This window comes from Saimiri boliviensis, chromosome 9, assembly GCF_048565385.1.
Source record: "Saimiri boliviensis isolate mSaiBol1 chromosome 9, mSaiBol1.pri, whole genome shotgun sequence".
Lineage (NCBI taxonomy): Eukaryota > Metazoa > Chordata > Mammalia > Primates > Cebidae > Saimiri > Saimiri boliviensis.
The window spans coordinates 72,087,918-72,114,240 of record NC_133457.1 but is presented as its reverse complement, the minus strand read 5'-3'; the positions used below and the strand labels follow the sequence as shown (position 1 = coordinate 72,114,240).

General features: G+C 38.8%; 1 long non-coding RNA gene across 1 annotated transcript in view; it reads left to right on the top strand.

Annotated features, from left to right (window-relative positions):
- Positions 1-16,585: 16,585 nt before the first annotated feature.
- LOC141585666 (uncharacterized) overlaps positions 16,586-26,323 on the top strand; it is a 27,617-nt gene continuing 17,879 nt past the window's right edge. Inside the window, exons 1-2 of the long non-coding RNA XR_012519279.1 lie at positions 16,586-16,706; positions 17,770-17,819. This is a non-coding gene — a long non-coding RNA (uncharacterized LOC141585666). The remainder of the gene's footprint in view (positions 16,707-17,769; positions 17,820-26,323) is intronic.

The following is a 26,323-nucleotide window of genomic DNA, read 5'->3' as shown; positions in this document are numbered from 1 at the left end:
TTTATATTAATAGGAGTTTCTTCCTCAGTATTAGACTGCCTACAGTTTCTATATTTTATGGAGCACACAGTTAATATCTCATTGCTCTTGTGGAGAATAAACCCATATGCATTCATTCCTCAAAACCGTGACTCCTTTCTGTGGTTACCTCATTGATGTACAGGGCTAGTCTATCAATCGTGGTCACTTAGATTGGCAATCAGCCAAAATTATGAGTGCATTAATTAGAGTTACTTTTAATTGTTTGAAATGTCAGAATCAGTTTAGCATAAAACTGCTATAGGCACAGGAAACTTAGAGGATTGGAGCAGTTTTTTTTTTTTTTTTTTTCTGACTTGCATACAGAGTTTGTTAATTTAGGCACAAATCTAACCTTAGATGAGGCATACCAGTCTCTGTAACCCTTTTAAGGAGATGAGTTGTTCAACAAATTTCCTTTTTTGACAAATCATCTAATGGCATTCCATGACCTGTTCAACTTTCCTAGTTGAATAATGGCCAGATGCGGGAAAACCTGACAGCTTTTTTCTTTTATTATTAACTGTTTTTGAGAGAGAGTTTCACTCTTGTTGCCCAGGCTGGAATGCAGTGGTGTGATCTCAGCTCACTGCAACTTCCACCTCCTGGGTTCAGGTGATTCTCCTGCCTCAGCCTCCGAAGTAGCTGGGACTACAGGCATGTACCACTATGACTAGCTAATTTTATATTTTTAGTAGAGACGGGGTTTTGCCTTGTTGATTAGGCTGGTTTCGGACTCCTAACCTCAGGTGATCCGCCCACCTCAGCCTCCCAAAGTGTTGAGATTACAGGCGTCAACAGCCACACCTGGCCAATTTAATTTTTTAAATAATATTATTCAAGACAGGGTCTTGCTCTGTTGTCCAGGCTGGAAGGTAGTGGTGCAGCCCTGGCTCCCTGCAGCCTCTGCCTCCTGGACTCAAGTGGTCCTTTTACCGGTTTGGCTAATTTTTTTTTTCTTTACGTTTTTTTGTTTGTTTGTTTTTGTTTTTTTTAGGCAGGAGGTCTCCCTGTATTTCCCAGGCTGGTCTCAAACTCACAGGCTCAAACAATCCCCCTGACTCAGCCTCCCAAAGTACTGGGATTACACGCATGAGCCACCACACCTTGCCTGACAGCTTTAATTCCTTCTAGATTAAATGTCTGTAAACTTCAGGATGTTACAATTAATATTTGTAGATGAATGAGTCTTTTGTAGCGTTTTAAGGTGGTGAGATGTGCAGACTCATTACAGATGGACCTCAGTTTGTTAAGCACAGGACTTAAACTGGCCATTCTGATAGATTAACATTAGTAGTTAGAGGAAGTCTTCAAATTTGCAGTAAGCAAGGTCTGAGTAGAAGATTTGTAAGTCACCGTTCTCAGTGGCTCATGCCTGTAATCTCAGCACTTTGGGAGGCTGTGGCAGTCAGATTGCTTCAGGCCAGGATTTTGAGACCAGCCTTGGCAACATGATGAGACCCCATCTTTACAAAAAAAATTGAAAATTAGCTAGGTGTAGGGGTGTGTACCTGTGGTCCCATCTGTTTGGGAGGTTGAGGTTGGAGAATAGCTTGAGCTCAGGAGATTGAGGCTACAGTGAGCTGTGGTCCTGCCTCTGCACTTTAGCCTTGGCGACAGTGAAACCATTTCTTAAAAAAAAAAAAAAAAAAAAAAAAAAAAAAAAAAGATTCATGATTGTGAGACTTGATCTAGGAAGAAATGGAAATGGAACTGTAGTGATGCTTTTGCATTCTTCCCTCTGCAGAATGGCTCCATTGTTTGGCAGATGCTGATGCCCAGCATTGAGCCTGTCCTCTCCTGCCTTAGGGGAAGTCTCCCATGGCCCTTCCCACCCACCTCCCCTGTTCCCCTGTGCAAGTTCATTACAACTGAACAGCTTCAAGAGCAAGATGTGTCTTCTGATTTAAAGTTTTCTCAGATTAGGGCATTGCCAGGTTGATAGGGATGAAACAGAAGCAACCAGAGGAGAATCTCAGGCTCCCACAGCTACCCAGCTACCACCAGCCCTCCTTTCTGTTTTTCACTGGATCCCACACTTTCTGAGGACTATCTTTCAGCATTACTTTCTGAGGACTATCTTTCAGCAATTCTTTCCTCCTCAGATTTGCATCTTCAAAGTTCTCCCACCGGTTGAATCCACTCCACCAAAACTACTTTTTTCAGGCCACCAATGACCTTCACCTTGCTCTCCAGTCACCATTCCCTGACCTTTTCTTACTTGTCCTATCAGTAGCATTTGAACCAGCCAGTCATTGTTTTCTCCTAGATGAACTTTTTTTTTTCCTCTTTTCTGTTTTTCTTTTTGAAATGGAGTCTTACTCTGTTGCCTGTTGCTCAGACTGGAGTGCAGTAGTGAGATCCTGGCTCACTGTAACCTCTGCCTCCCGGGTCCAAGCAATTCTTTTGCCTCAGCCTCCCAAGAAGTTGGAATTACAGATGGAGCCCCTGTGCCCAACTGATAAACTTTCTTTATGTGGCTTTTGGGGCACTACACTTTCTTCATTTTTTTCTTAGCTCACTGACTACTCTTCATAATCTCTTTTCTGGTTCCTCCCATTTCCCTGACTTTCTGATATTGGAGTGCCCCAGGGCTGCTTAATTATACTCACTGTTTTGGGGATCTCATTCACGTTTATGACTTTAACTATCATCTGTATGTGTATGCTGGTGACTCAAAATTATATCTTCCCTGGTTCTTAAGAGTTAGCTTTGTCAGAGGATAGAAAACTAAAAACAGCCAATTAATACTGGAAAGGTGGTGAATCATGCTCACATTTTAAGAAATGCAAATTCAAACTGTAAGAAGATACCATCTACATCTATGGGATAAGCAAAAGCTTAACATTTAATGGTCAGAGCTGGTGACCATATAGGAAAACAGGCCCTTACGTATTGGTGGAGGGAATGTAAATTGGTGCAGCCTCCTTTGAGAATAATTTGGCATAAACTGTCGCTTGAACAGTCATTCCCACTGTAGGAATTTCCCCTTGGAAATACTTTCACAACTTTTACAGGATCAGCAACGTTTTAAATAAAAAATCAAAAATATTACTTCAGCCTTGTTAGTTCAGTCCATGAAGTTAATTTTTGTTTTGCTTGATATTCATGAACATTCAAGTCTCATTGAGTCCTGAAAGTTTTTCCTGTATTCTTATGTCACAGCCTCCAAAGTTATCAGAAACATGCATTCAGGATATAAAACTAACTTCTAAAGAGGACTGAAACAACAATTGTCCATGGGTGACAGAAAGTTTTAGGGCAGCCATAGTCAAAGACACAATTGACAAACTTGTTACCTCTGTGGCATGCAATAATTTAACATAATTATAATTATTACTGATAGTGCACACTAAGTCATATCAAAATTATAGGAGTTTTTCATGATTTTGGAACACATATCAATAATATATTTATATGAATACAGCCCAAAGAAAACCAAACACCATTTCATATTTGACAATGGTTCCTGTATAATTTCTATACCAAAAACAAAACAAAAAACAAAAAAAACAAGTCATTTTTGGACTTTAAGGAACTTTATACCTTAAAGGATTAATTAGGTCAGAAAAAGACATAATTTATAATTTATAATCACTTCAGTTAAATGAATGACGTATTTCACAATGACCTATAATCCTATTTTGTAAAAGGGCAGTTTGGGATAACTTGGGGCCCTGAGCCTGTTAGAAAGTGACATTCTTTACTTATGACAGTTCAGTTTGGGAAACTGCCCTTTTGCAAAATAAGATTACAGGTCATTGTAAAATATGTCATTCATTTAACTGAAGTGGTAACTTCAGGATTTCAAAAAGGGGTGGAAACCTTCATTCTTTCAGAGAGGAGACTTAATTTTCCAAATAATAAGCCCTGATAAAAACATGAAGCCAATTAAATTTGTTTTTCAAAATTTTATAAACTATAAAATTTTAATGTTAACCATAGATATAACTTCTATAAGCCTTTTATAACATTTATAACCTTTATTAGGGAGTCAATTAATGCTTCAAGAAAACCTTGTTAATCTGACACAGGGGCCCATGTGCTGGTCTTGCATTTGTGTGCCTTTGACATTAAAGGTTAATTTATAGAGAAACTGAATTATTTTCTCTCTCAAAATCAGCCCATAGAATCTCACACGCCCACCTCTTCCTCAATAGTCCCTGGACCTTGAGGAGTTGAATACCTTTAATTTCTCTGTCTCCAGAATGCATTTTATTTTTATTGGCATCTTTTACAAGGCCTGAAGATGAGGCTTTAATTGTCAGTGTTTAAGATTTAGCAGGACTTGCTGTCCTTTTTAGACCCAGGAGTCGAGCTTATAACTCAATGTCACAAGGACTTTAAAAGCACATATAGAAAGATAAATGGATGTAATAACATTAATTTAAAAAATTGTTTTAATCTCAGTTTTTTCCTAAGCAAACCAAAACTTAATAATAATGACATAGGAATTGTTTCAATAAGCTGTAAAATCTGTTAGACCAGTTACTAAAAGGCAAAAGAAAAGACCTTCTGCACTGCACAGAATATTATGTTGGAAGAAAACATTTCCTTTAGACCTTTAAGAAAATATTATTAACATCAGACCTCAATAAACAGAACTCGAAAAAAACTTTTATGAGCTGAAAATGAGTTCAAGGAGAACATTACTATTTCTGAAGGGAGAGAAAACAAAAACTGGTGATATGCAATAAAAGTTGAACTTTGGGTTAAAAAATTAAAATCTTATAATCTATTAAATCAATCCCTCAAGAAAATTTTATTGTTCTAAACAATTATTTAATGTATAAGTGTTTTTAAATATCAAGCCCAATCTATAGGAAGACCACTATAATTTTCTTTTAATTATAGACAACTTGATCATATAAAAGGTTTTTTGTTGTTGTTGTTTGTTTTTAAAAGACAGTCTTGCTTTGTCACCCAGCCAGGCTGGAGTACAGTGATATGATCTCTGCTCACTGCAACTGCAACCTCTGCCTCCCAGGTTCAAGTGATTCTCTTGCCTCAGCCTCCTGACTAGCTGGGATTACAGGTGTGTGCCACCATGCCCAGCTAATTTTTGTATTTTTAGTAGAGATGGGGTTTTGTCATGTTGGCCAGTCTGGTCTCCAACTCCTGAACTCAGGTGATCCCCACACCTCAGCCTCCCAAAGTGCTGGGATTATAGGCATGAGCCATGGTGCCTGGCCTGTTTTTTTTTTTGTTTTTTTTTTTTTTTTTTTTTTTTTTGTTGTTGTTGTTGTTTTTAAATAAACCTCTTATTGTGACTTACACAGATTGTTCATGACATGCTTGGACTTTCTTGTTTGCTCTAAGCATTCCTATTTCTTAAACAATCAGTTATTGTATTCTAGGACCACATCTACCATACAAGATTCTTTCTCATATAAAATTATTTCTTTTTAGTTTCTTTAAACCAAAAAAAACCTCTTTATTTTGATAACTTTCTTTACATCTCTTATTTCTTGGTTCCTTTTACCTTGTTTTATGTATAACCTTCAAATAAGCTTTAGATTCTAAATTATGATGAGTTTGTCTACAAGTATTTACCTATTTTAATTGTTTACCTAGATTATTTATAAAAGCTGTGATCATTATCATTTAAAGTTATGAAACCACCGTTGCAAAATTATAACTGAAACAGTGAAAAGTTCTGACCTAACTGACTCCATTTTGCTTCTAACCTCCAAGCTGTTCTTGTTCATTCCCAGAAGTAGGCCAAACTAACTTTAGGAGAAACTTAGTTTGTAGTTTAGCTTTGAAGCAAAGACAGTAACTGCCCTTTTCCAAACAAACTTCCTTATTGTTTATGGACTAAATTGCCTAAAGCCACAAGATTAGTACTTATAGTAATTTTACTGAATAATTCAAGCTGTAGCTGTCTTCATTAAAACAGTATCAATGTCTTATTAAAAATTACACAAGCAAAGATTATTCTGTTTTGGGCTAGGTTTATAGTTTTGTATCCCCAATACCAAATTTTGACAGCTTACATTATTTGTCAGGGATAAGTATGAAATTGCTTGGTTAATAAATGTAAACAAAAATGTATGCTGGCAATTCTTAAGACATTTCTAATATTACTTTACCAACAATCTTAAAGCTAACATATTTATTAAAGATTTTACTTAGCTGAGCATGGTGGCTCATGCCTGTAATCCTAGAACTTTGGGAAGCTGAGGCAGGAGAATCGCTTGAACCCAGGAGGTAGAGGTTTCAGTGAGCTGAGATCATGCCACTGATTGCACTCCAATCTGGGCAACAGTGTGAGACCCTGTCTCAAAAAAAAAAATAAGATTTTACTTATGTAAACTTGAAAAAGCATTTGACAAGTCTTTTATTTTTTCTTGCTAATATATTTGATTCAAGCAGTTTCATTTTTAAAGCCAATTAATTAGAGCTCTATTATGTATTGTCAGTAGTGAAACATTGTGTACATAATACATGAATACATAAATGTATTAAGCATGCCTATAGAAGTACATCTTACAGATTCATAATTTTCCCTCTATCTTAGACTTTCAGATTCTTGATAACCTGTTTCACAACCTTATACAGTTGTCAGCTAAATAGCCTTAAATTTTAATATTGAAGGAAACAACTGAGGTGAAAATCAAATAGCAAAATTTACATCATAAGGAGATTAAAGATACATGCCAAGTCAAACATAAAATTATAGAAATCTGTCATAGGATTGTATAAGGAGACCAATTTTATTTGGATAGTGACTACCTGTTTTTTAACTGGGATCTCTGAGCTCTGAAAAGAGTCCACACTAAATCTTGGGTCTCCAAACAGGGAGAATTATTATGAGGGTAGGCCATGTGATGCTTTTACAGTGCACTTATTTTTTTAAAAAAAACAAAGACGTTTTTAAGTGTCTAAACTATACTCTTCCTTAAAAACCCAAGAGTAGCTTCTGTTGCAATAACTATTTTAGTTAAAAAAAACAAACAAAAAAAAAATGAAAGAAGAAAGAAACAGGTAACACAATACAAAAGTAAGCAATTTAAGAGAGGAGACGAACTTGTCTGTTTACATTTTTGGGGTTCCATAACTAAAAACAGAGATTTCTCCCTAAAAGGGAGTTGGGAGTCTGGTGCCTTCTCTGTTTTTTGTTTGTTTGTTTGTTTAATTTCTTTTTTCTTCTTTTTTGAGATGAAGTTTTGCTTTGTCACTCAGGCTGGAGTTCAATGGCACAATCTTGGCTCACTGCAACCTCTGCCTCCCAGGTTCAAGTGATTCTCCTGCCTCAGCCTCCTGAGTAGCCGAGATTACAGGCACCTGCTACCACACCCAAGTGGTTTTTGTGTTTATTAGTAGAGACAGGGTTTCACTAGGTCATCCAGGCTGGTCTCAAACTCCTGACCTAAGGTGATCCACCCTCCTCAACCTCCCAAAGTGCTGGGATTATGGTTGTGAGCCACCCCACCTGGACTTTTGTTTTGAATTATAGTCTCACTTGCTCTGTCTTCCAGGCTGGAATACAGTGGTGCAATCTTGGCTCACTGCCACCTCTGCCTCCCAAGTTCAAGCCATTCTCCTGCCTCAGTCTCCTGAGTAGATGGGATTACAGGCACGTGCCACCATGCTTGGCTAGTTTTGTATTTTTCGTGGAGACAGGGTTTCAAGGCTGTCTCTACTAGAGAGCCACCTTCTTGGCAAGGCTGGTCTTGAACTCCTGACTTCAGGTGATTTGTTCACCTCGGCCTCCCAAAGCATTGGGATTACAGGAGTAAGCCACCGTGGCTGGCCCCTTCATCATTTTCTTTAAGGAACCCCTGGCTATCATAAACTATTTTAGGTCCTCATGCAGCAGAAGGTGCAAGAGAAAAGAGAGACAGCAGAAGTAAATGAAGAAAACGAAATTCAGCCAACTGAGAAGAAAAAAACTTTTGCTTGAAAAAAAAAGACAAGGTCCTAGGATAAAAACCGAAACATGAAGGCCTTTTAAACACACACACACAAACACACAGACACACACACACACACACATACACACATACACACACACACACCCCTTTGGATGTTAGCTTTCAACTAAGCTAACTTTTGACCATTGAGGTAATTTGGAATTTTTTTTTTTTTTAGACAGAGTTTCGCTCTTGTTACCCAGGCTGCAGTGCAATGGCGTGATCTCGGCTCAGCACAACCTCCGCCTGCTGGGTTCAAGCAATTCTGCCTCTGCCTCCCAAGTAGCTGGGACTACAGGTGTGTGCCACCACTCCCAGCTAATATTTGTATTTTTAGTAGAGGCGGGGTTTCACCATGTTGACCAGGATGGTCACGATCTCTTGACCTCGTGATCCACCCGCTTCGGCCTCCCAAAGTGCTGGTATTATAGGGGTGAGCCACTGCCCCTGGCCTGGAAATTTTTTTTTTAAAAGCTCATGACTATATTTCAGCTAGGACAAATTGCTGCTATTTCAGAGGTACAGCCATTTGCTCTTTCTGTTTGGCCTGGCTAGCAAATGGTGACCTTGTTATGTAAATAAAACTCCTTTAGTAGTCAAAATAAAAATATCTTTCCTCTTTTTTTTCCTTTTGCAGGCCATTTTTTCTCCCCCCACCACATCACCTTTGTGTGTGTGTGTGTGTGTGTGTGTATGTGTGTGTGTGTGTGTGTGAATTTAGCCACTTCAGAGGTCTTGTTCTCCATAACTTGGAACTTTTCTTTGGATTTGATCAAGTCGAATAGACTTGATCAAACGTGATGGGAAAAATACCAAAACAAACAACAGCAAGACAACAGGTAAGCAAAACAAACAATGGCACTGAGTGCTCTAATGGCAAGGAGAAATTACAACCAGCTTGTTGTTAAACTTCAGCCAAGACAAACCCCAATTCAATCACTTTCCTAGGGCTGGGTCTCAGGCAGAAGTCTGCTTTCTACCATTCTAGAAGCAGGAACAATCTCAAATCTGCCTTCACTGTTGGAAGCAAGCTCAAACTCCATACAGTAATTACCTGCCTTCCAGGAATTTCATGTTAGCAAGAAAAACTTGCCTTGCTTGTGTTGCAAGCAAGTAATACTAAAAATAAGGAGTCATACAGCAAAATAAACTTTAGGTCTTGACCAAATTTTGTAAAATCATAGATTATCTAGATGGTGTGCCCCCAGGCCTCAGCAAATTGTCCTATTGGTTTGAGCCATAAAGATAGCTCAAGCTGTTATCAAGCACTGATAGGACATTTGTCAAAGGTTGGGGCACCTCCACTTAGAATCCTTTTGTGGTTACCAAAATGTAGACCCTGAAAATCTGAGACGGGTCTCAGTTAATTTGGAAACTTCATTTTGCCAAGATTGAGGAAGCATGCCTGTGACACAGCCTCAATAAAGTGGCCTCATTGTCTGGGGTTACACTTGAAGTTCATTGTCTCACAGCCATGGAGCTCAAGGATTCAGACACACAAAGAGTGACTTTAAGAGCAGAAATCTAATAGGTGAAAGACAATAGCTGCCTGCAACAGAGAGGGGTCCTGGAAAAATGGGTTGCTGATCGGTGGTGAAATGCAGGGTTTTTAATAGATGAGCTAGTGGGGAGGCAGTGTCTGATCTACATAGGGTGTGACAAACCAGTTAGGACCAGGTGTGCCATCTGCATAGGGTGTGAGTCTCTGGCAGCCTCCACCCCAATTTTTTATTATGCAGGGGGTTCTCTGCCTGAGCTGTTCTATGTTGCCTATTTCTTTCTTACTGTACATATGCTAACAAAAAAGCAGGTGGAGACCCATGGGGAACATGCCTGGCCCCCAGGTAGCCCTTTTTTATTGGTGTAGCTGTAGGCCTCCCTCTGTGCAAGCTTCCTGCTTCCTTATCTATATTTGCAGCCCGATCTTTCAGGCTGCTCTTTGTTAGAAAAGAAATTATTTCTAAGGCTGCTTTTTGTTAGAAGGGAAGTTTTGCCAAGGACTCCTTTGCCATCACTATCTGCTTAAATAATTTCCTTTTATATCCTGTATCATCAGGAGGTCCTGATGATGTGTGCCAAGGTGGTCAGGGGACAGCTTGATTTAATACATTTTAGGGAGACATGAGACATCTATCAGTATATGTAACATGCACATTGGTTTTGTCCAGAAAGGCAGGACAACTCAAGCAGGGAGGGAGCATTCTTTTGAGTTTCTGATTAGCCTTTCCAAAGGAGGCAATCATATATGCATTTATGTTAATGAGCAGAGGGATAATTTTGAATAGAATGGAAGGCAGGTTTTCCTTAAGCCATTCCCAGCTTGACTCTTCCCTTTAACTTAGTGATTTTGGGGGCTCCAAGATTTATTTTCCTTTCACATATGCCAGTAATATGTTCTTTTGGTTATTATAGCTTTGTAGTATATTTTGAAGTTAGGTAGTATAATACCTCTTGCTTTATTATTTTTGCTTAAGATTGCTTTGAGTACTTGAAGTCTTTAATGGTTTCATATTAATTTTAGGATTACGTGTTATTGAGGTTTTTTTTGAGTTATAGAATTTCTTTAAATATTCTAGATATTAACCACTTTTCAGATACATGATTTGAAAATCTTTTGTCCCATTCTGTAAATTTCCATTTTACTCTCTTTATAGTGTCCACAAAAGTTTTATAATTTGATGTAGTTCCATTTTGCTTTTGTTATCTTTGCTTATAGTGTCATATCTAAGAAATCATTGCCAAATATATGTCATAAAGATTTCCTCCCTTATTTTCTTCTAAGAGTTTTATAGCTTTAGCCCTTATGTCTTTTATATTTTTACTTTTTTTGAAACAGGGTCTCATTCTGCCACCCAGGCTGGAGTGCAGTGGCACCATGATGGCTTATTGGATCCTTGAATCCCTGGGCTCAAGTGATCGTCCTGCTTTAGCCTCCTGAGCAGCTGGGGATACAGGTGAGTGCTGCCCAGCCTGCTAATTTTTATTTTTTATGTACAGATGAGGTCTCTTCATGTTGCCCAGGCTGATGTCGAACTTCTGGGCTCAAGTGATCCTTTAGCTTCAGCCTTCCAAAGTTCTGGGCCTTATGCATTTCAAGCAATTTTTATATGCAGTGTAAGGTAAAGATATATCTTCTTCTTCTTTTTTTTTTTACATGAGCATATGAAGTTTTCCCAGCAGCATTTGTTGAAAAAACTGTTCTTTTCTCACTAAATTGTCAAATTGTCTTAACATCCTTGTCAGCAATCATTTGACTACATATGCAAGCATTTATTTCTGGGCTCTCTATTATACTCCATTGACCTGTATGTCTGTCTTTATGCCAGTACCACACACTGTATGGATTACTGTAGCTCTATAGTAAGCTTTGAAATACAACGGATTTTTGAGTGTTAACTTTTTTTTTTAGGCTTGTCAAGTGAAGCAGTGGGAGGAGTGTTAATTTTGTATCTTGCAACTTTGCTGAATTCATTTCTTAATTCTAAGATTTTGTATCTGTGTTTTTACATATAAGATCATGTTGTCTGTAAACAGATAATTTTACCTCTTCCTTTCTCAGTTGAATGGGAAAGGGAGTTTTCTTTTTGTTGCTTAATTGCTCTGGTTAGAACATTCAGTACTACGTTTAATAGGAAGAGTGATAGCAGGCATCAAGATTGTGTCCCTGATCTTAGAGAAAACTTGCAGTGTTTTACCATTGATTATATCGTTAGCTGTGGGCTTTTTACATACAACCTCTTTTTTTTTTTTTTTGAGATGGAGTCTTGCTGTGTTGCCTAGGCTGAAGTGTGGTGGCATGATCTCAGCTCACTACAACCTCCATCTCCTGGGTTTAAGTGATTTTCCTGTCTCAGCTTCCCCAGGGGCTGGGATTACAGGCATGCACCACCATGCCTGGCTAATTTTTGTATTTTTAGTAGAGACAGGTTTCATCACGGTGTCCAGGCCGGTGTCAAACTCCTGATCTCAAGTGATCCGCCTGTCTTAGCCTCCCAGTACAGTATGTTGATGTAGAGTCCTTCTGTTCATAATTTACTGGCTGTAATTTTGAAAGGACATTGAATTTTTTCAAGTTTTTCTTTTTCTTCATCAATTGAGATGGTATTATGCTGAATAATAGCAGTGAAAGTAGGCATCCTTGTCTTGTTATAGCCTTTAGAGGAGAGGCCTTCAATTTATCTGTGTTCAGTATGCTATTAGCCATGGATTTGTCATACATGGCCTTTATTATTTTGAGGTAGTTCTTCTTATACCTTTTTTAATGAGATTTTTAAAAATCATATAAGAATATTGAGTTTTATCAAATACTTTTTTTTGGCATCTATTGAAGTAATGGTTTTTGTTATTGACGCTGTTAATGTGATTAATGTTTATTGATTTGCATATGTTGAATCATCTTTGTATCCCTGGAATGCATCCCACTTGATCATGGTGAATGACCTTTCCTTCTTTTTAATTTTTTGAAAATAGTCTTTTTTTTCATTGCCTTTCAGTTTTACACTTTTGTTAAACACAAGAAAGTGGACAAGATCAAATAACTAGATGGTAAAACACTGATTAAAAAAAAAAAATCACATCTTTAAACCTGTGAGAATCACAATTCAAAGTATGGTCACAGGGGGCAACCTGTAAACCTGCGACTCTTTCTTAATGCTGACACTGTGTGACTGATTTTTCATAAAACACAAATGCCATTAAGAAAATATTTTTTCTGGATACATTCTGCAAAAAAAAAAAATTTTTTTTTGAGACAGAGTCTCTGTTACTCTGGCTGGAGTGCAGTGATCTCAGCTTACTGCAACCTCTGCTTCCTGGGTTCAAATGATTCTCCTGCCTCAGCCTCGAGTAGCTGGGACTGCAGGCATGTGGCACCATACCTGACCAATTTTTGTATTTTCAGTAGAGAAAGCGTTTCATTATATTGGCTAGGCTGGTCTTGAACTCCTGACCTCCTCAGATCCATCCACCTCAGCCTCCCAAAGTGCTGGGAACACAGGCATGAGCCCCCATTCCCTAGTGCCTTGTTCTGCAATTTTGGTTAACAGACTTTGAGGCTCCAAACGTGTAAATGATTTATCTTATATATTATATAAGAGTAAAGTTTTGATAGCAAAATAATGAATAAAGTCTAGCTTCTCCCAAGAAAGAGCTAACGATTAAGAAGTGCTGTGTTCTAGCTGAGCATGGTGGCTCACACCTGTAATCTCAGCACTTTAGGAGGCTGAGGTGGGCAGATCACCTGAGGTAACAAGTTCGAGATCAGCTTGGCCAATCGAGACCAGCCTGGCCAACATGGTGAAACCCTGTCTCTACTAAACATACAAAATTAGCTGGGTGTGGTGGTACACACCTGTAGTCCTAGCTACTAGGGAGGCTGAGGCAGGAGAATCACTTGTATCTGGGAGGCGGAAGTTGCAGTGCTCCGAGATTGTGCCACTGCATTCCCGCCTGGGCAACAGAGCTAAACTCTGTCTCAAAAAAAAAAAAAAAAAAAAAAGAAGTGCTGCATTCTTGAAGTCGGTTCAGTTTTACCCAAGCTTATTTTAGGTAATCAAGGCCCAGAGCCATGAGCTTAGGTAAAAATTAGAAATACTGAAAGCTAGATTTATTTGCTGCATTTATCTTCATTTTTGACAACATGATTAGAAATCTCAGAATCAGACATGAAAGCATAGTTTTCCCTGATTGAGATTATGCTGGAACCCTCCCACCCTCTTGAAAACTAATATATTCTATTTTAGTCTTCATAGGTCAACTGATAAAAAGATCTCATAACTCAGGTACACACTTTGGCCAAGTTTAGCTTTAGTTGAATGACTTTTTCAATGTGTTGTTGAATTCAGTTTGCTAGTATTTTGCTGGCATTTTTCATTTATGTTCATCATTGATATTGGCATGTAGTTTTCATTTTTTGTTGTTGTTGTGTCCTCCTCTCATTTTGGTATTGGGGTAATGCTGGTCTTGAAGAATGAGTTTGGAAGTATTCCCTCCTCTTCAGTTTTTTTGAGGAGTTTGAGTAGGATTGGCATTAGTTCTTTAATTCAGTATAATTAAAGAACTAATTCAGCACTAAATCCATCAGGTTCAGGGCTTTTCTTTGATGGGAGACTTTTTAATTATGTCTTGGATCTTGTTAGTCATTATTGGTTTGTTGAGGTTTTCTATTTCTTCATGGTTGACTCTTGGTAGGTTTTTTGGGTCCAGGACTTTATCCATTCGAAATTTGTTGCATAGTTGTTCATAATAGTGCTGTAGTCTCAGCAATGCAGCAAGATGTAACTGTCTCTCCTTATCTGTGATAACACCCAGAGTTCTCTGTCCTACCTCTAAGATGATTAAGGAATGCAGACACAAAGGTGACATTAGGGCAAAAGTTTAATAAGCGAAAGAAGAAACCTCTCTGTCAGCAGAGAGGGGGAGCTCAAATGGGGTGCCCACTGTGAGGCTGGGGTCCCAGGTTTTTATGGACTGGGAAGGGGAAGGAATGTGCTTAGTTCATAGGCTGTCTTGGAGAACACATGACTGAGGTTGGCCCAGGACCTTGTTCCTGGATTAATCAGAAAGCTTGGCTTGGGACCTTGGCCACAACCAATCAGGAGCTGAAATGATGATTCATAGATGCTGTTAAGCTTGGCCCAGGACTTATCAGAAACTGAAGTAAAAGCTTGACCCAGGACCTTAGCCTGAAAGGAACTTTTCCTGGGAACCTCCTGAGTATACAAAGGACAAAGGCATTTCCTAGGAACCTGCTGAGTATACAAAGGACAAAGGCCTTGTTCTCTTATCTGAATGAGCTGGAGGTTTGTACAAATTTGTATCCAAATGGGCCAGAGGTTTTTCTATTTGTGTCATCGCAGGCATGTCTCTAGGCACATCATGCTGGTGGTTCCCCTATCAGTGCCTGCAGCCTAAATTTTTTCTCAGGATGCCTTTTATGTTATGTGAGAATGAGGCACTGACCCATGGACCAGGGGCTCCCCTGGCACCCTCCCCTTGCTGTCTATCTAAGGCAAGCTAAATAACTCCTTTCAATAGTCTCTAATAATCCTTTCTAAGGTCTCAGTTGTAATATCTTCTTTCTCATTTCTGATTTTATTTATTTGGATCTTCCTCTTTTTCTCTTAGTCTAGATAACGGTTTGTTGATTTTGTTTATCTTTTCAAAAAATAAGGTTGGACATGGTGGCTCACGCCTGTAATCTCAGCACTTTGGGAGACTGAGGTGGGCAGATTACTTGACTCCTTGGGTTAAAGACTAACCTAGGCAACATGGCAAAACTCCATCTCTACAAAAAATAAAAAAATTAACCAGGTGTGGGGACACACACCTCTAGTCACAGCTACTTGGGAGTTGGAGGTTGGAGAATTGCTTGAGTTTGGAAGGTGGAGGTTGCAGTGAGCAGAGATGGTGCCACTCCAGCCTGGGCAATAGAGTGAAACCCTGTCTAAAAATTAAAAAACAAAAAACAAAAAACAACACACTACCTTTTCATTTTGTTGATTTTGTTTGTCTCTATTTCATTTATTTCTGCTCTGATCTTTATTGTTTCTTTCCTTCTACTAATTTTGTGTTTGGATTGTTCTTGCTTTTCTAGTTTCTTAAGGTGTATTGTTAGGTTGTTTATTTGAAACCTTTTTTGATAGAGGCATTATCCCACAGAATTTGGTATGTCATATTTCCATTTTTATTTGTTTCAAGAAAGTTTAAAATTTTCTTTTTCTAGGCCAGGTGTGGTGACTCATGCCTGTAATCCCAGTGCTTTGGGAGGCCAAAGTAGGTGGATCTCTTGAGTCCAGGATTTCAAGACCTGCCTGGACAACATGGCAAAACCCCGTCTACAAAAAAATATTAAAAATGTGTGGTGGCACATGCCTGTGGTCCCAGCTATTCAGGAGGCTAAGGCAGGAGGATTGCTTGAACCTGAGAGTTGGAGGCTATAGTAATTAGTGATTGCAACACTGCACCCCACCTGGTCAATGGAGCAGGACCCTGTCTCAAAAAAAATTTTTTTCTTCTTTTGTTTTTTTCTTAAGAGATGATCTTGCTATGTTGCCTAGGCTGGAGTGCAGGAGCTATTTATAGCCATGATCTCATTACTGATCAGCATGTGAGTTTTGATCTGCTCTGTTTCCAACTTGGGTTACTTCCCAGTCTCTTTAGGCAACTTGATGATCCCCTGCTCCCAGGAGGTCATTGTATTGATGCTGAACTTAGTGTGGACACCTGATTGACATAGCACACTACAGTCCAGAACTCCTAGGCACAAGTGATCCTCCAGCCTCAGCCTCTTGAGTAACTTGTACAATAGGCATACGCCACTGCACTTGACTCCTTCTTAATTTTTTCTTTGACCCATTGGTCATTCAGGAGCATGTTGTTTAATTTCCATGTGTTTGTGTATTTTTCTGAGATTCCTCTTTTTATTGACTTCTGTAATTTTATTCCATTGTGCTCAGAAAAAAATACTGGATATGATTTCTATATTTTTGAATAGAAATCAGACTTGGTTTTTTTGAATAGAAATCAGACTTGGTACAGACTTGGTTTGTGGCTTAAGGTATAGTCTAGTCTGGAGAATGTTCCATGTACTGGTAAAACTGCTGTATTCAATAGCAGTTGGGTGAAATGTTCTTTTTCACTGTTGTTGAGAGGGAGTTTTGCTTTTGTTGCCGAGTCTGGAGTGCAATGGCATGATCTTGGCTCACTGCAACCTCCACCTCCGGGCTTCAAGTGATTCTCCTGCCTCAGCCTCCCAAGTAGCTGGGATTACCGGCATGTGCCACTAAGCCCAGCTGATTTTTTTTTTTTTTTTTTTTTTTTAGTAGACATGGGGTTTCACCATTTTGGCCAGGCTGGTCTTGAACTCTTGACCTGAGGTGATGTACCCACCTTGGCCTCCCAAAGTGGTGGGATTACGGGTGTGAGCCTCTGGGCTGGCCAGAATGTTCTTTAAATGTCAGTTAGGCCTGTTAGATCTTGTATAATTTAATTCTGCCATTTCTTTGTTAATTTTCTGTATGGATGATCTGTCCATTACTGAGAGTGAGGTGTTAAAAGCCTGTACTATTATTGTATTATTGTCTAATCTCTCTTTAGATCTATTAATGTTTGCTTTATATACTTGGGAGCTCTGGTGTTGGGTGCCCAGATATATTCTCTTCCTGAATTGATACTTTTATTATTATACAGTGATGCTCCTTTTCCTTTTTATAGTCTTTGATTTATAGTGTGTTTTATCTTATGTAAGTATGGGTAGTCCTGCTTTTTAAAAATTTCCAGTTGCATGGAATGTCTTTTCTACCCTTTCACTTTCAGTCTACATGTGTCTTTATAGGTGAAGCTGTTTCTTGAAGGTAGCATATAATTGGTTTTTGCTGTTTTATCCATTCAGTCACTCCAGTTTTCTGGCTGGAGAAGTGAGAACATTTACATTCAGTGTTATTATTAATAAGTAAGAACTTACTACTGCCGTTTTGTTGCTCGTTTTCTGGTTGTTTTGAGACTTGTCTCTTTCTTCCTTTCCTACTGTCTTCTTTTGTGGCTAAGTGATTATCTCTGGTAGTAAGTTTTAATTTGTTGCTTTTTCTTTTAGTGAATCTATTATAAAAACTGTTCTGTGGTTACCATGAAGCTTAAAAAATGTTTTATAGATATGAGTTATCTAAAAGAGATAACTTATCTTAGATTCCAAATAACAGAAACAAACAAAGCCAAAAATCCCCCAAAAGTTTTACAGTTTAATTCCTACCCCCATGTTTTAACTGTTAGTTGCCTCAATTTATACTTTTGTGTTTTGTTTTTTTTTTTGAGATGGAGTCTCACTCTGTCTTCTTAGGCTGGAATGCCATAGCGTGATCTCAGCTTACTGCAACCTCCACCTCCTGAGTTAGAGCAATTCCACATCAGCCTCCCAAGTAGCTGGGATTATAGGTGTCTACCACCATGCCCAGCTAATTTTTATATTTTTAGAAGAGACGGGGTTTTGCCACGTTGGCCAGGCTGGTCTCAAACTTGTGACTTCAGGTGATCCACCAGCCTCAGCCTCCCAGACTGCTTGGATTACAGGCAAGAGCTAATGCTTCCAGACAATTTATACATTTTTATGTAAAATTTCCTCTCTTAACAGGTTAACATAACTATTATTGTTTTTGATAGATTTGTCTTTTGAACTTTATACTAGATTAATGAGTGGATTAACACCACAAATACAGTAATAGAGTATTCTGGGTTTGTCTATATATCTAATTTTACCTGTGGTAAAATTTTATACCTTGAAAAGCTTTCTTTTGTTTTTGTTAGTGTTTTTTTCTTTCAGGTGGAAGAACTGTCTTTAGCATTTCTTGCACAAAGGATCTGTTGGTGGTGAATTCTCTCAAGGCTTTGTTTGTCTGGGAAATAATTTATCTCCCCTCAATATTTTAATGACAGTTCAGCTGGATATGATATCCTTGGATGGAAGTTTTTATTTCATTCAGTACTGAAAATGTCATTTCACTGCCTCCTATCTTTTATGATTTCCATTGGGAGATCTATTGCCAGACACATTGGAGGTCTCTTATATGTTATTTGCTTCTTATTTCTCACTGGTTTTAGGATCTTCTCTTTGTCCTTAACCCTTGAGAGTTTGATTATTATATGTCTTGGCATAATCTTATTTGAGTTGAATCTGTTTGGTATTCTAACACCTTCCTGCACCTGGATATTTATCTCTTTCTCTTGTTTTGAGCATTTTCTGCTATAATTTCTTTGAAGAAGATTTCTACCCCTTGTTCTTGGTCAGCTTCCTCTTGAACATCATTCTTAGATTTGGTCTTTGGAGGTAATTTTCTCTGTCTTCTTTCTTTCTTTTATTGAGGCAGAGTTTTGCTCTGTCACCCAGGCTGGAGTGCAGTGGTACGATCATGGTTCACTGCAGCCTTGACCTCCTGGGGTCAAGTGATCCTCCCACCTACAGGCGCCACCAGTACCCCAGCTGAATTCTTGTATTTTTAGTAGAGATGAGGTTTTGCCATGTCAGCCAGGCTGGTCTTGAACTCTTGACCTCAAGTGATCCACCTGCCTTGGCCTCCGACAAAGCTGGGATTACAAGTGTGAGAGTATTTGCCTGGCCAAAACTGCTATTTTGAATTCCTGATCAGAGAGCTCACAAGTCACCATCATGATAGGGTTACTCTCTGAATATTTACTTTGTCCTTTTGGGGAAGTCATAGTCCTCTGTTTGCTGTGGTTTCTTTTAGGTATATGTCTCTGTCTTTGCAATGGAGGATTAGTTTTTCTAGTTTTCTCTGGCTTGTTTTGCTTTTTATTGAACAGACTTGCTTAGTGAATCTTCGCTGCTAGGTCGCTGCCTCCTCTTCTGTGGCTCTAGGTGGAGCATTAAGCCCAGGTTTGCCTCTTCTCTTCTAAGTGGTCAGAGCGCTGCCTGTCCCAAATGGTGGGGGGGTCCTAAAGAGATTATCCCAGCAGTAAGGGAAGATTGTCTAGGGATTCGTGTCCAGGGGACTTGGGGAACTCCCTCCTACAGCATGATGCTGGTAAGCAGCCACTCTGATTTGGCATCTCCTTTGTTGACTTACAAAGCAGTTTCTGAGGCTGGGGATGGTAGTCCTGCCTACTTTGTTTCTGCCTGTCCCTCGGGTTAGTTCTCCCTTCAGGCAGTCACAATGCTACCCATGGGTTAAAGAATGGAGAGGTCTCCTGCCTGGGAATCCAAGAAATTGGGGAAGTTCGTTGACCACCTCAGTTTCACTTTTTCCATTGTAGAAACCATGGGCTGCCGGGAGACTGTCCGCAATTGGTGCCAGGCATAATAGGGAGAAGGGCATCATAGATGTGGAAGTCCGATTCTCCTGTCCTCTGCTTGAAGTTTTTCCACCTCTCTGTGGCCCTGGGGATGGCTTTGCCCTTGTACCTGAGCTGTGGGTTGTTGCTTGAGGATCTTAGAGGTGCATATTTAGTTTTGGTTTTCTGTGGTGGGGATTGAAGCAAGCTTGGAATTTCTTGTCTTGTGTTTTTAAACACATCTATTTATAAGTGTAATATTAAATAGTAAAAAAGGTATATTTTGTATATTTTCTTTACATATATAATTTAGCAGATGTTTTAAAATAAAAGCGAGACAATATTAAAGAGTGTGAAACAATAGAAAAATAAACACTTGATTTGTGTATATGTGTATATACATACACATACTTTCCTTTTAGATACTATAGTTTACTCTAAAACATGAAAATTCAGAAGTCCTTATTAGGTACTTGGTTTCAAAAATAAACTTTATAAATTTGAAAAGGCAGAAGTAATGCAAGACATTGACCATAATGCAGAAATTTAAAAATGAAAGATAACAAAAAGTGCATTCATTTGGACATTGAGAACATACATTAGAGTCTTAGCTTAAAGAAGAAATAAAAGTAAAAATTGTAGGATATAGAAAGGAAATGCCATTCAGCATACATTTTAGAATCTTAAAGATAGTTTGACAAAAATGAGAAGAAACAAATACATGAGTTTAATACCAATGAAAGAAGCTGTAAAAGGATCAATAGGCCAGGCATGGTTGCTCATACCTGTAATCCCAGCGTTCTGGGAGCCTGAAGTGGGAAGATCACATGGGACCAGGAGTTCAAGACCAGCCTAGGCAACAGAGAGAGACCCTGTCTCTACAAAAAGTACAAAAATTAGCCACGTGTGGTGGTGCTTGCTTATAGTCCCAGCTACCTGGGAAGCTGAGGCAGGAAAGGATCATTAGAGCCCAGAAGTTTTGAGGCTGCAGTGAGCTGTGATCACACCATTGTATTCCAGCCTAGGTGACAGAGCAATACCTCATTTAAAACGGAAGGAAGGAGGGAGGGAGGGAAGGAAGGAAGGAAGGAAGGAACAAAGGAAGGAAGGAGGGAGGGAGGGAGGGAAGGAAAGAAGGAAGGAAGGAAGGGACAAATGAAGGAAGGAGGGAAGGAAAGAAGGAAGGAAGGAAGGGACCAATAAAATAACTCAAAGAAATTACTAAAAAATAAGGAAATATAAAAATGTAGGTAAACAAATTACAAAACAAAGAAGAAAGTGGATTAGTGATCAAGGAAACAGAAAGCTAGTTCTTTGATCAAAATTAAAATAGAAAAATATTTGGCAAGAACAATTATAAAATAAAGAACATAAGAAACAAAAGTGGCTGGGCATCATTTCAAAGCAGGAGGTCAATGCAGGAGGATCACTTGACGCCAGGAGTGCTGGAACAGCCTGGGCAACATAGCAGGGCCTCATCTCTTAAAAAAAAAAGAAAACTGAAAGTAAGACATAATCACAGGTGTGGAGGAGAGTATGTAATTGTAAAGAAAAACAATGTAATCCGTGGTAAGAATAAAACTAGGAGAAAGGTATGTACTTCTCTAGGAAGGACATGCCTGTTATGAAAAATTTTTAAAGAATAAGAAAAACCTTTGATTCACCAAACCTAGAGGTCACTTCTCAGTAGTTTCACCCAGCACTTATTTTTTGTGTGTGTCTGTATTGTTTATTTGGAATTTCCCTCTATGGTTTTTTTAAATATCAGTAAAGATCTGAATGACACTGTGTTTTTTTTTTTTTTCTTTGCTGGTTTAAAGTCTGTTTTATCAGAGACTAGGATTGCAATGTTTTTATTTCATCATTTGTACCTAGGATGTTTGCCCATTGTTGAAGAAAGCATTTTGTTTAGGAGAGAGTGTCTGTGTTCTGTGGTGTGAGATGGTAGATGTAATTATCACTGAAGGTCATTGAAATGTGAAAATCCCTGATAATGACTTGACAGCTATGTGGAAATAAAGACAACTCAAATGGGAACAACCAGGGCCTACTTAAAAAGTGCTTGCTAAAGCAAGAGAGTCAGCCACTTTTGACAAAGTGGGAGAGCTTTTTAGTGAACAAAAGGGAAGGCAACAGATGTACTGTTGACTGGATGCTATTGATATGGGACACTAGAGGTGTCTAATAAGCATCGAGGCATCTCATGTGACTGATTATGGGAGCATAGTTGGCTTTTCTGCTTGCTTCTGAGTTGGAAGCCAGGGCACAAATTAGAAAAGCTGCATCACTGCCATGTCCTGACTGGTGTGGGTTGGTTGCTATAGCAGTTTCTGGTTTGGCTTTCTGAGCTGGTTGCTGCGGAGGCTGTGGGTTAGATCCTGCTGAGATTCACAATGACAAATGTATGCAGGTTTGGGAGTCAATGAAGAGGAAGCCATTTAATCTTGGGGCCAATGAGTCTCTGCCTTAATCATGGGATTAGAGTTGACATTCAGTGTTTATACATTTATTTATTTATTGAAGTGAGATAGTTTTTTTTTTAATTGAAATAGCTTTATAATATAAAACTAACCATTGTAAAGTGAATGACCCAGTGGCAGTTGGTAGATTCACAACGTTACTAAAGCATCACTTCCATCTAGTTTCAAACAATTCCATGTCAAAATACAAGTCTGTACCTACCCATTAAGCAGGTGCTGCTTATTTCTCCCTCCTCCTAGCCCCAGGAAACTACCAATGTTCTTTTCATCCACGTGGATTTACTTACTTTGAATGTTTTAAATGAAATCATAAAATATATGATCTTTTTGTCTGTTTCCTTTCCCTAAGCATAATGTCTTCAAGGTTCATCCACGTTGTAACACATGTCATAATTACTTTCTTGTCATTTTCTTTTTCTCTTTTCTTTCTTTTTTTTTTTTCTTGGACACAGGATCTCACTCTGTTACCCAGGCTGGAATGCAGTTGTGCAATCTCAGTTCACTGCAGCCTTGACCTCTCAGATTCAAGTAATCCTCCCACCTCAGCCTCCTCAGTAGCTGGAACTACATGTGCATGCTACCACACCTGACTAAATTTTTTTTTTTTTTTTTTTTTTTTTGCAGAGGCAGGGTTTCACCATGTTGCCCAAGCTGGTCTCAAACTCTTGAACTCTAGTGATTTTTCTACCTTGAACTCCCTAAGTGCTGGGATTACAAGCATAATAAGCCACTGCACCTGGCCACTCTCTTGTAATTTCCTTTCAATGTTTAAGTATATTTTTTCTTAAGGGTGTATGAGAAGAACAGTATGGTCATCTGGGTACTCTATTTGTTTGGAAACATCTGGAGTTATCCAAAGATATGAAAGGTAAGGCATTGGTTTCGAGCTTTCTAAATACAGACTGGAAAGCAGTCAAAAAATTAAGACAGATAAGACTCAATGACCCTACTATTAATGATTTTGCTTTTGGAGCCATTCCCAATCCTACATACATTTGTTAGTGACAAACCTAGTGGGTTGCCCAGGATATGTCTATTTTGAGAGAATCTGCAGTGGGCTGGGGCAGAGAGGGAAGGACTTAGCCTTGGGAGGGTGAACCAGAGGCTGGAGTCTGCTCTCCTGTCCTTTCAGGGACCTTTCCAGTTCTAGCTGTTGCATGTCTCCCATTTAGAATCTAATGCTCCTTAATTTACATTTATGTAAATACTTACCATTTGAGTCCTCATGTAGTAGGGCAGTTTTGTGTCTCCTGTAAAGTGTTCAAAAATTTGAAGATCACTAAATCAAACTTTAAAACTTCTGTGTATTGCTGGACATGGTGGCTCACATCTGTAATCCCAGCACTCTGGGGGGCCAGGGCAGGTGGATCACTTGAAGTCAAGAGTTCAAGATCAGCCTGGCCAACATGGTGAAACCCTATCTCTTAAATAAATATGTATTTATGTATGTAATAAATACATACATAAATAAAACCTCCATGTATCAAAGAATATAATTATTTTATTTTCATTTATTATTTTTTAATTTTTATTTTTTAAAATTGCATTTTAGGTTTTGGGGTACATGTGAAGAAGATGCAAGATTGTTGCATAGGCACACATGTGGCAGTGTGATTTGCTGCCTTCCTCCCCTTCACCTATATCTGGCATTTCTCCCCATGCTATCTCTCTCCAGCTCCCCACCACCCGCTGTCCTTCCCCTATATCCCCCCAACAGACCCCAGTATGTGATGCTCCCCTCCCTGTGTCCAGGTCAAATAATATAATTATTAAAGTGAAAAGGGAACCTACAGTGTAGGAGAAAATATTTACAAATATCTGATAAGGGATTTATGTGCAGAATGTATAAAGAATTACAACTCAACAACAAATAACATGATTAAAAATAGTAAGGGACTTGAATAGTCATTTCATCAAAGATGATATACAAATGGCCCAGAAGCATATGAAAAGATGCTTGCTGTCACTGATCATTATAGACATGCAAGCCAAAATTATAATGGGATACCACCTCATACCTATTAGGATGGCTACTGTAAGAAAAACAGGAAATACCAAGTGTTGGTGAGGATGTGAACATAGTACAACCCCATGCACCTTTTTGGGGATTGTAAATGGTGCCACTGCTTTGGAAAGCAGCATGGAAAATTCTCAAGTAATTAAAACTGCCATATGATCCAGCAATCCCACTTCTTCATGTATACCCAAAATAGTTGAAAGCAGGGTATTGAAGAGATGTTTTGCACACCCATGTTACAGCAGCACTGTTCAGAATAGCTAAGAGGTAGAAGCAACCTAAATATCCATCAACAGATGAATGAATAAGCAAAACGTGACACACTTTTCCCTCAGTATCTGTAGGGGATTAATTCCAGGATACTCTGCAGATACCAAAATCCATAAATGCTCCAGTCCCTTATATAGTGTGGTATAATATTTGCATATAATCTAGGCACATTCTCCCATGAACTTTAAATCAGCAGTCCCTAACCTTTTTGGCACTAGGGACTGGTTTTGTGGAAGACAGTTTTTCTGCGGACAGGGTCAGAGGGATGGTTTTCAGATGAAACTGTTCTACCTTAGATCATCAGGCATTAGTTTGATTCTCATAAGTAGTGTGCAGCCTAGATCCCTTGCATGTGCAGTTCAGAATAAGGTTCATGTTCCTATTAGAATCTAATACCACTGCTGATCTGACTGGAGGTGAGGCTCAGGTGGTAATGCCCACTGGCTCCTCTGTTCACCTCCTGATCTGTGGCCGGTTCCTAACAGGCCATGAACTGGTACCAGTCTATGGCCTGGGGTTTGGGACCCCTGCTTTAAATCATTTCTAGATTACTTATAATACATAGTACAATGCCTACATGTAACTTTGTTGGTGTGGATTTGACTTAATATTTGGCTCAGGGAAAATTAAAGTTTTGCTTTTTGGACCTTTGTGAAATTTAAAATTTTTTGGAATATTTTAAATCTGAGGTTGATTAAATCTAGAGATGCAGAACCCATAGATGTGGAAGACTCATAATATATACACAATGGAATATTATACAGACTTAAAAAGGAAAGTAATTCTGTCTCATGCTCCAACCACAGACGAATCTTGAGTGCTAAGTAAAAGAAGCCAGTCACAAAATGATTCTTTGATTTCACTTAAATGAGTAATCTAAAGTAGAAAAATTCATAGAAATAGAAAGTAGAATTGTATTTATTAGGATGTGGGGGGAAGGGGAAATGAGTTGTTTAATGGCTATATAGATTCCATTTTGTATGATGCAAATATTCTGGAGATCTATTCCACAACATTGTAAATATATTTAATACTAAGATATATGCTTAAAAATGATCAAGTTGGTAAATTTTGTTGTGTGCTTTTACTACAGTTTTTTTTTTGAAACAGGATCTCACTGTGTTGCCCAGGCTGGAGGCCAGTGGCGCCATCTTGGCTCCCTGCAACCTCAACCTCTTGGGCTCAAGTAATGTTCCCACTTCAGCCTCCTAGGCTGGCCTTGAATTCCTGGGCTCAAGCTATCTTCCTGCCTTAGCCAGGATTACAGACATGAGCTACTGTGCCCAGCCTGCAATTAAAAAAAAAATCAAAATAAATGTAAAGGCTATGTCTTGCATATATTTTTTAGCCAATTAAAAATAGTAAAATTTTCTTTTATAGCACAGTGGTCATGCCTGTAATCTTGACACTTTGGGAGGCCAAGGTGGGAGGATCACTTGAGCCCAGGAGTTTGAGACCACCCTGGGCGACATAGGGAGATCCTGTCTTTACAAAAAAAAAATGCAAAAATTAGCCAGGAATGGTTGCATGTTCCTATAGTCCCAGCTATTGGGAGGCTGAGGAGAGAGGACCACCTGAGTCCAGGAGGTCAAGGCCACAGTGAGCCATGATTGCATTGCACTCCAGCCTGGGTGACAGAGCAAGACCCTATCTCAAAAAAATAAAAAGTTTGAAAAGTATAAGCCAAATTGTGAGTGAGTGAGAGACAGAGAAGTGGAGCGGGCTGGAGGTTTGTATGTGTCTAGATAGATATTTGATTAGTTTGTGGAGGCAAATGAATTTTCTCATGATGACAAATTTATTGGAGAAAATTTTGCCATGGTGAGGATATTACCTTGGTA